Below are 7725 nucleotides of genomic sequence, written 5' to 3'. Positions count from 1 at the left end.
TGGATCACGTTTGTTCCAAAAATAACTCTCCCGAAGGTTTCATTCCGTTTGGATTCCGTTTGAAAATACTTTTCTGCGAAACACTGAAATAGGCAAAAAAATAGCAATTTGCACTGGGCCTTGGGTTAGTAGGTTACTCCCAAAATAATATAAAAGTGTATAATAAGCCCATTAACATCCAAAAAAGATAATATAATAGCATGGAACAATCAAAAATTATAGATACGCTGGAGACGTATCAAGCATCCCCAAGCTTAATTCCTGCTCGTCCTCGAGTAGGTAAATGATAAAAACAATTTTTTTGATGTGGAATGCTACCTAGCATAATTCTCAATGTAATTTTCTTTATTGTGGCGTGAATGTTCAGATCTGAGAGATTCAAGACAAAAGTTAAATATTGACATAAAAATAATAATACTTCAAGCATACTAACTAAGCAATCATGTCTTCTCAAAATAACATGGCAAAAGAAAGTTCATCCCTAAAAAATCATATAGTTTGGTCATGCTCCATTTTCGTCACACAAGAATGCTCCCATCTTGCACAACCCCGATGACAAGCCAAGCAATTGTTTCATACTTTAGTAATCTCAAACTTTTTCAACTTTCATGCAATACATGAGCGTGAGCCATGTATATAGCACTATGGGTGGAATAGAATAATGATAGCGGGTTATGTGGAGAAGACAAAAAAGGAGAAAGTCTCACATCGATGAGGCTAATCAACGGGCTAGGGAGATGCCCATCAATTGATGTCAATGCAAGGAGTAGGGATTGCCATGCAACGGATGCACTAGAGCTATAAATGTATGAAAGCTCAACAAAAGAAACTGAGTGGGTGTGCATCCAACTTGCTTACTCACGAAGACCTAGGGCATTTGAGGAAGCCCATTGTTGGAATATACAAGCCAAGTTCTATAATGAAAAATTTCCCACTAGTATATGAAAGTGACAAAACAAGAGACTCTCTATCATAAAGATCATGGTGCTACTTTGAAGCACAAGTGTGGAAAAAAGGATAGTAGCATTGCCCCTTTTTATTTCTTTTTCTCTTTTTTTCTTTTTTGGGCCTTTCTTTTTTATTTGGCCTTTCTTTTTTCCTTTTTTATTTGGCACAATGCTCTATTAATGATGATCATCACACTTCTATTTATTTACAACTCAATGATTACAACTCGATACTAGAACAAAGTATGACTCTATATGAATGCCACTGGCGGTGTACCGGGAAGGGCAATGAATCAAGAGTGACATGTATGATAAATTATGCATGGTGGCTTTGCCACAAATACGATGTCAACTACATGACCATGCAAAGCAATATGACAATGATGAAGCTTGTCATGAATGAAATGGTGGAAAGTTGCATGGCAATATATCTCGGAATGGCTATGGAAATGCCATAATAGGTAGGCATGGTGGCTGTTTTGAGGAATATTGTAACACCCACGATGCGGCTATATCTCCCACGTGTCGAGGCACGACTTAGAGGCATAACCGCATGGTAGGCATGTCGCAAGAGGGGTAATCTTTACACATCCCATGCACTGAATAAGAAAGGGATAAAGAGTCGGCTTACAATCGCCACTTCACACAATACATACATATACCATACATCATCCAAGAATACAATCAAGGTCCGACTACGGGACCAAAATAAAGAAAGACCACCCAAATGCTAGATCCCCGATCGTCCCAACTGGGCTCCACTACTGATCAACAGGAAAACGAAACAACACAACAAACAAGATCTTCATCGAGCTCCCACTTGAGCTCGGTTGTGTCATCTGCACTGGTATCATCGGCACTTGCAACTGTTTGGAAGTATCTGTGAGTCACGAGGACTCAGCAATCTCACACCCGCGAGATCAAGACTATTTAAGCTTATGGGTAGGAAAGGGTAGTGAGGTGGAGCTGCAGCAAGCACTAAGCATATATGGGGGCTAACTTACGCAAAAGAGAGCGAGAAGAGAAGCAAAGCACGGTCGAGAAACTAATAAGTGATCAAGAAGTGATCCTGAAACTACTTACGTTCAAACATAACACGAGACCATGTTATCTTCACGGACTCCGCCGAAAAGAGACCATCACGACTACACACGCGGCTGATTCATTTTAATTAAGTTCAGTGTCAAGTTCTCTACAACCGGACATTAACAAATTCCCATGTGCCCATAACCGTGGGCACGTCTTTCGAAAGTTCAAACCCTGCAGGGGTGTCCCAACTTAGCCCATCACAAGCTCTCACGGTCAACGAAGGATATTCCTTCTCTCGGGAAGACCCGATTAGTCTCGGAATCCCGGTTGCAAGACATTTCGACAATGGTAAAACAAGACTATCAAGACCGCCCGATGCGCCTTCATCCCTATAGGAGTCACACGTATCTCGTTCTCAGGACACACCAGATCAGACATCCTACGAGTAAAACCAACCCTTAAGTTGCCCTGAGGTGGCCCCGCAGTCTACTCGGTCCGGACCAACACAGAGGAGCACTAGCCCCGGGGGGGGGGGGTTAAAATAAAGATGACCCTTGAGTCTGCAGAACCCAAGGGAAGGTATATGGTGGTAGGTAGGCAAATGGTAAAACCAAGGTTGGGCCTTGCTGGAGGAGTCTTATTCAACGCGAACCGTCAAGGGGTTCCCATATGTAGGATCGAAAGTATGTCTAGAGGGGGATGATTAGACTACTTGACCAAATAAAAACTTAACCTTTTCCCAATTTTAGTTCTTGGTAGATTTTAGCTATTCTAGGACAAGTCAAGCAATCATCACACAATTCAAGCAAGCATGCAAAGAGTATATTGGCAGCGGAAAATAAAGCATGCAACTTGCAAGAATATAAAGGGAAGGGTTTGGAGAATTCAAACGCTATTGGAGACATGGATGTTTTTCCCGTGGTTCGGATAGGTGGTGCTATCCTACATCCACGTTGATGGAGACTTCAACCCACGAAGGGTAACGGTTGCGCGAGTCCACACAGGGCTCCACCCAAGGGCAATGGTTGCGCGAGTCCACGAAGGGCTCCACCCACGAAGGGTCCACGAAGAAGCAACCACCCACAAAGGGTCCACGAAGAAGCAACCTTGTCTATCCCACCATGGCCATCGCCCAAGAAGGACTTGCCTCACTAGCGGTAGATCTTCACGAAGTAGGCGATCTCCTTGCCCTTACAAACTCCTTGGTTTAACTCCACAATCTTGTCGGAGGCTCCCAAGTGACACCTAGCCTATCTAGGAGACACCACTCTCCAAGAAGTAACAAATGGTGTGTAGGTAATGAACTCCTTGCTCTTGTGCTTCAAATGATAGTCTCCCCAACACTCAACTCTCTCTCATAGGATTTGGATTTGGTGGAAAGAAGATTTGAGTGGAAAGCAACTTGGGAAGGCTATAGATCAAGATTCATATGGTAGGAATGGAATGTCTTAGTCTCAACACATGACTAGGTGGTTCTCTCTCAGAACAAATGAGTTGGAATGATGTCTGTGTTCTGATGGCTCTCTCACTAAATGAGAAAGAGGTGGAGGGGTATATATAGCCTCCACACAAAATCCAACCATTACACAGTTTTCCAATCTTGGTGGGACCGAATCAGAAAACTCGGTCTGACCGAAATAGTAAACCTAGTGACCGTTAGGAATTTCGGTGGGACTGACATGCAACTCGGTAGGACCGATTCGGTTAGGGTTTGGGCATAACGTAATCTCGGTGAGACCGATTACACAAACTCGGTGAGACCGAATTTGGTAATTAGCTAACCAGAGAGTTGGTCAGGCAAACTCGGTGGGACCAATTTGCTCTTTCGGTGAGACCGAGTGGAACTCGGTGAGACCAAAAAGTTACAAAGGGGAAACACTGAGTTTACATTGCAATCTCGGTGGGACCGATTCGCTCTTTCGGTGGGACCGAAAAGTTACGAAAGGGAAACAGAGAGTTTGCAACCCCATCTCGGTGGGGACCGAGATCCTTATCGGTAGAACCGAATTGCTAGGGTTTGGCAGTGGCTAATGACAAGTGAAACTCGGTGGCGCCGGATAGGAAGAATCGGTAGGACCGAGTTTGGCTTAGAGTTTTGGTCATATGTGGATATGGGAAAGTAGTTGAGGGTTTTGGAGCGTATCACTAAGCACATGAAGCAAGAGGCTCATTAAGCAACACCTCATCCCTCCTTAATAGTATTGGCTTTTCCTATGGACTCAATGTGATCTTGGATCACTAAAATATAAAATGAAGAGTCTTGAGCTTTTGAGCTTGAGCCAATCCATTGTCCTTAGCATTTTGAGGGTTCCACTTTCACATCCATGCCATGCCAATCATTGAGCTTTCCTGAAATAATTATCTTGGAATAGTATTAGCTCAATGAGCTATATGTTGTTATGAATTACAAAAACCACCTAGGGATAGTTGCACTTTCAATCTCCCCCTTTTTGGTAATTGATGACAACATATAGATCAAAGCTTCGACAAATGATAATAAGCATGAAATATATCGTCGCTTTGAGAGGTATGTGATAAGTAAGAGCTCCCCCTAAATTTGTGCATATTTAAAATTTGCTTTGGACTGCAAATGCACAAAGAATTAGAATCATGGGTTACTCTTCCATGTCACATACATCTTAGTGGAGCGCTCAAAATGATAAGATTGAAATACATGCACTCATCACCAAGAATAGTGAATGATCACAAACGATAGATAGAATGATAATATTTAAGCAAGCATCAAGCAAACATTAAGTGTAGCTTATGATCAAACACATGATCATCAATGTCTCACAGGCATAAGGACGTAGTATCTCACACACAAGCAAACAAAGTTCGAAGAAACCACCAAATAAAACAAGAGAGAAAGCAACACTCTCTCTCGAAGCCTATGATCTATACATTTTCTCCCCCTTTGGCAACAAGTTACCAAAAAGTTCCTAGAAAATGCATAGTGCTAAGTCGACGCTCAGGCTTGATCTTCAGGTGGTGGTGGAGTCCGGATCACTCCAAGGACGAAGGCTTCTATAGATGTTGAAGTAGTCGCTGGAGTTGGAGCTGAAGTAGATGCTGGAGCTGAGGCTGTAGCTGGTGCTGAAGTGGTGGCTCTGGTGTCAGCAACTGGCACAGCAGACGACCTCGGGCCTCGTGGCACTCTAGAAAAAGCATGAGTCGTGGTCCTGCCTCTCCTCTCATTCATGTCCTCCTGGAGCTGCTCCACTACAGACTGAACTTCCGTTACCTTGACATCCAAGTCATAGAACTTCTGTTCCATGATTCTCTCTAGGCTCTGCTGGTTCTTAGTGTGGGTGGCCAGACTTTGCTCAATCCTCAGCGTGGATGCAATCAAGTAACCAAGCTGCTCTTGTTTGGTCTTCAAAAAGTACTCAGATGCCTCCTCTTGAGTAGGCATCTTGCCAGCTTTCTCCTTCCTCGCCTTCTCCTTCTTTGCAAATGCTTGGGCAGATGATGGCTCATTCTCAGTCATGACAACTTCATTGTCCTCGAAATCTGGACGGATGGGCAGGTGTTCCTTATCCAACAAATATACGCCCGTGCCCATCTTGGAGTTGATGAGCTCCTGAATTTGAGGGGCATATCCGCAGCTCCTCTTCTGATCTGCCGCAGTCCTTTTGATTGTTTCCACTATGAGGATCATGACTTTGAATTTCTGAGGCACATCAAACACATGTAGCAAGTTGATAGCATGGCCTCTGATCATCTTGTGATCTCCAGACTTGGGCAGAAGGGTGTGCCTAAGGATCCAGTTGATCGTAGGCAGTCCTGATAGCAGATAATGCACTGAGCCAAATTTGAACGTGTCAAGTGCCTCATTCGGGATCTCCTTGTACATGTTGGAAATGGAGTTGTGGTCCATCTTTTTCTTGGCATAGATATCCAAGTCCTCATCTTACTCCTCTGGGGCATTAATGATCTGTGCCCACTCAGCCACTGTAGATTGGTACCTTGTACCCTCAGACATCCATGTGATCCGCCCATCTGGATAAAAGTGTGCCGTGGAGTAGAACTGCATGATAAGTTCCTCGTTCCACTTTGTGAGCTTCTGCCCAACAAACTCAGCTACTCCACAAGCACTAAAGCTGTCAAATACTCCTGGGTAGTACTCTTCATTATCCTTGATATAGGTCCAGTCGACCCATCTCATGTCACATACAATTGGCTTCTTATCTAGCAGCACAGTCTCATAGAAATCCTGTTGCTCCTTGGTATGAAACCTGTAGTCCACTGTAGTCCTTCTCCTAGAAGCGTATGGATCTGCTTCTCTCCATTTCCTGAGCCCTGAGTCTCTCCTGAGCTTCATATCCTCAGCCACGGGATGAGCATCGTTGTGGTCTGGGATCTTGGGCTTGAGCTTCCGAAGGACATTCTCTTCCTCATCCTCAGCAACAGTCTCAGGCACTGGGGCCTTGTTCTTCTTAGTGGCTAGGATGCTTCTTGTGTTTCTCTTTGGTGCACTCTTAGGCTTAGATGCAGCCTTAGGTGCTTCCTTGGGCTTGGATGCAGCTCCCCCTGACCTTATGGCATCTCCCATAAGTTTGGCTGCCTTGGGCGCTGGTGCAGCTGCCTCTTCTTCCTCATCCTCTTCTACCTTGATGGAGGCCTTCCCAAGCACTCTAGCCACAGTCTTCTTCACTCTCTCTTTCCTCTTCTTGCCCTCAGCTGCAATGGGCTCAATGGGAGCAGGCTTCTCAGTTGAGGCCCTAGCCTTTGACATGGGCTGCCTGCCTGCTGGCCTTTTGATTTTCAGGCCTGGCTTTGAGCCTTGAGCTGGCTCAACTCTCTTGGAAGTGGCCTCTTCCTCTGCCACATAGTCCTCATCTTCAGAATCTGAGGTTTTCTTCTTCCTTTGTCTAGTGGCAGCTTTAGGCAGGTTGCTGGGTGTGCTCCTGCTGCCATCATCTGAGGAACTTGAGGGGCTAGTGCCCTCACTCAGCTGCACTTGCTGCTCTGACAAGTTTTGGCTGTCACTCTGTTCTGACATGATGCAAACTGACTGCTGACCCTGTGAATAGATTATAGAGGAGATAGAGTGGATGAGCATCACAAAATGCAGAGATTTTTGCAAAAAGGAATGATTCAAAAACTTAGTTTTAGTTTCCCACTGAAATCATCTCGGATCTACCGACTTTCAAACTCGGTGATACCGAAGCAGTTCTGGAACCTAAACTAGTGAACTCGGTAGGACCGAGTCACAGTTCGGTGGCACCGAGACTGCTAGGGTTTCACTGAGTTCAAAAATCGGTCACACCGATAAGTAATTCTCGGTCAGACCGAGTCTCACTTGTGCAATGGCATAAGCCAAATCGGTGGGACCGAGTTTTTCAACTCGGTGGGTCCGAGATGGTTTCGGCGGAGACCTAAACCTAGAATTTTCGAATCAAACCTAATCTATGAGCGTTTTGACTGGATAGAAGTGTTTCAATCGTGGCAAGAATCAATATGATCACAATGTGCTAGGAATCAGATTGAGGAATAGCACAAAGATCAAGTCCATACCCTAGTTCGACGGGGACTTGCTACGGCGGCAACGGCATGGCAGAATTCCCGTTGACGGCGGCGGAGACCAGCGATAGGAGGCTACTGGCGGCGAGAAGACGATCCGGAGACCTCGAGGGCAGAGCAGGCTATCGCGCGGGCGAAGGGGTTCAGAGAAATTTCCAAATTTTGCCCGTGACTATATATAGCCCGACCCTGTCGGTGTGACCGAGTGGAACAACTCGGTGGC

The sequence above is a fragment of the Triticum urartu genome, chromosome 6, assembly GCF_003073215.2.
Source record: "Triticum urartu cultivar G1812 chromosome 6, Tu2.1, whole genome shotgun sequence".
In the NCBI taxonomy this organism is placed as follows: Eukaryota; Viridiplantae; Streptophyta; class Magnoliopsida; order Poales; family Poaceae; genus Triticum; species Triticum urartu.
The sequence above is the reverse complement of the archived record's forward strand: the minus strand, read 5'-3'. Positions refer to the sequence as shown.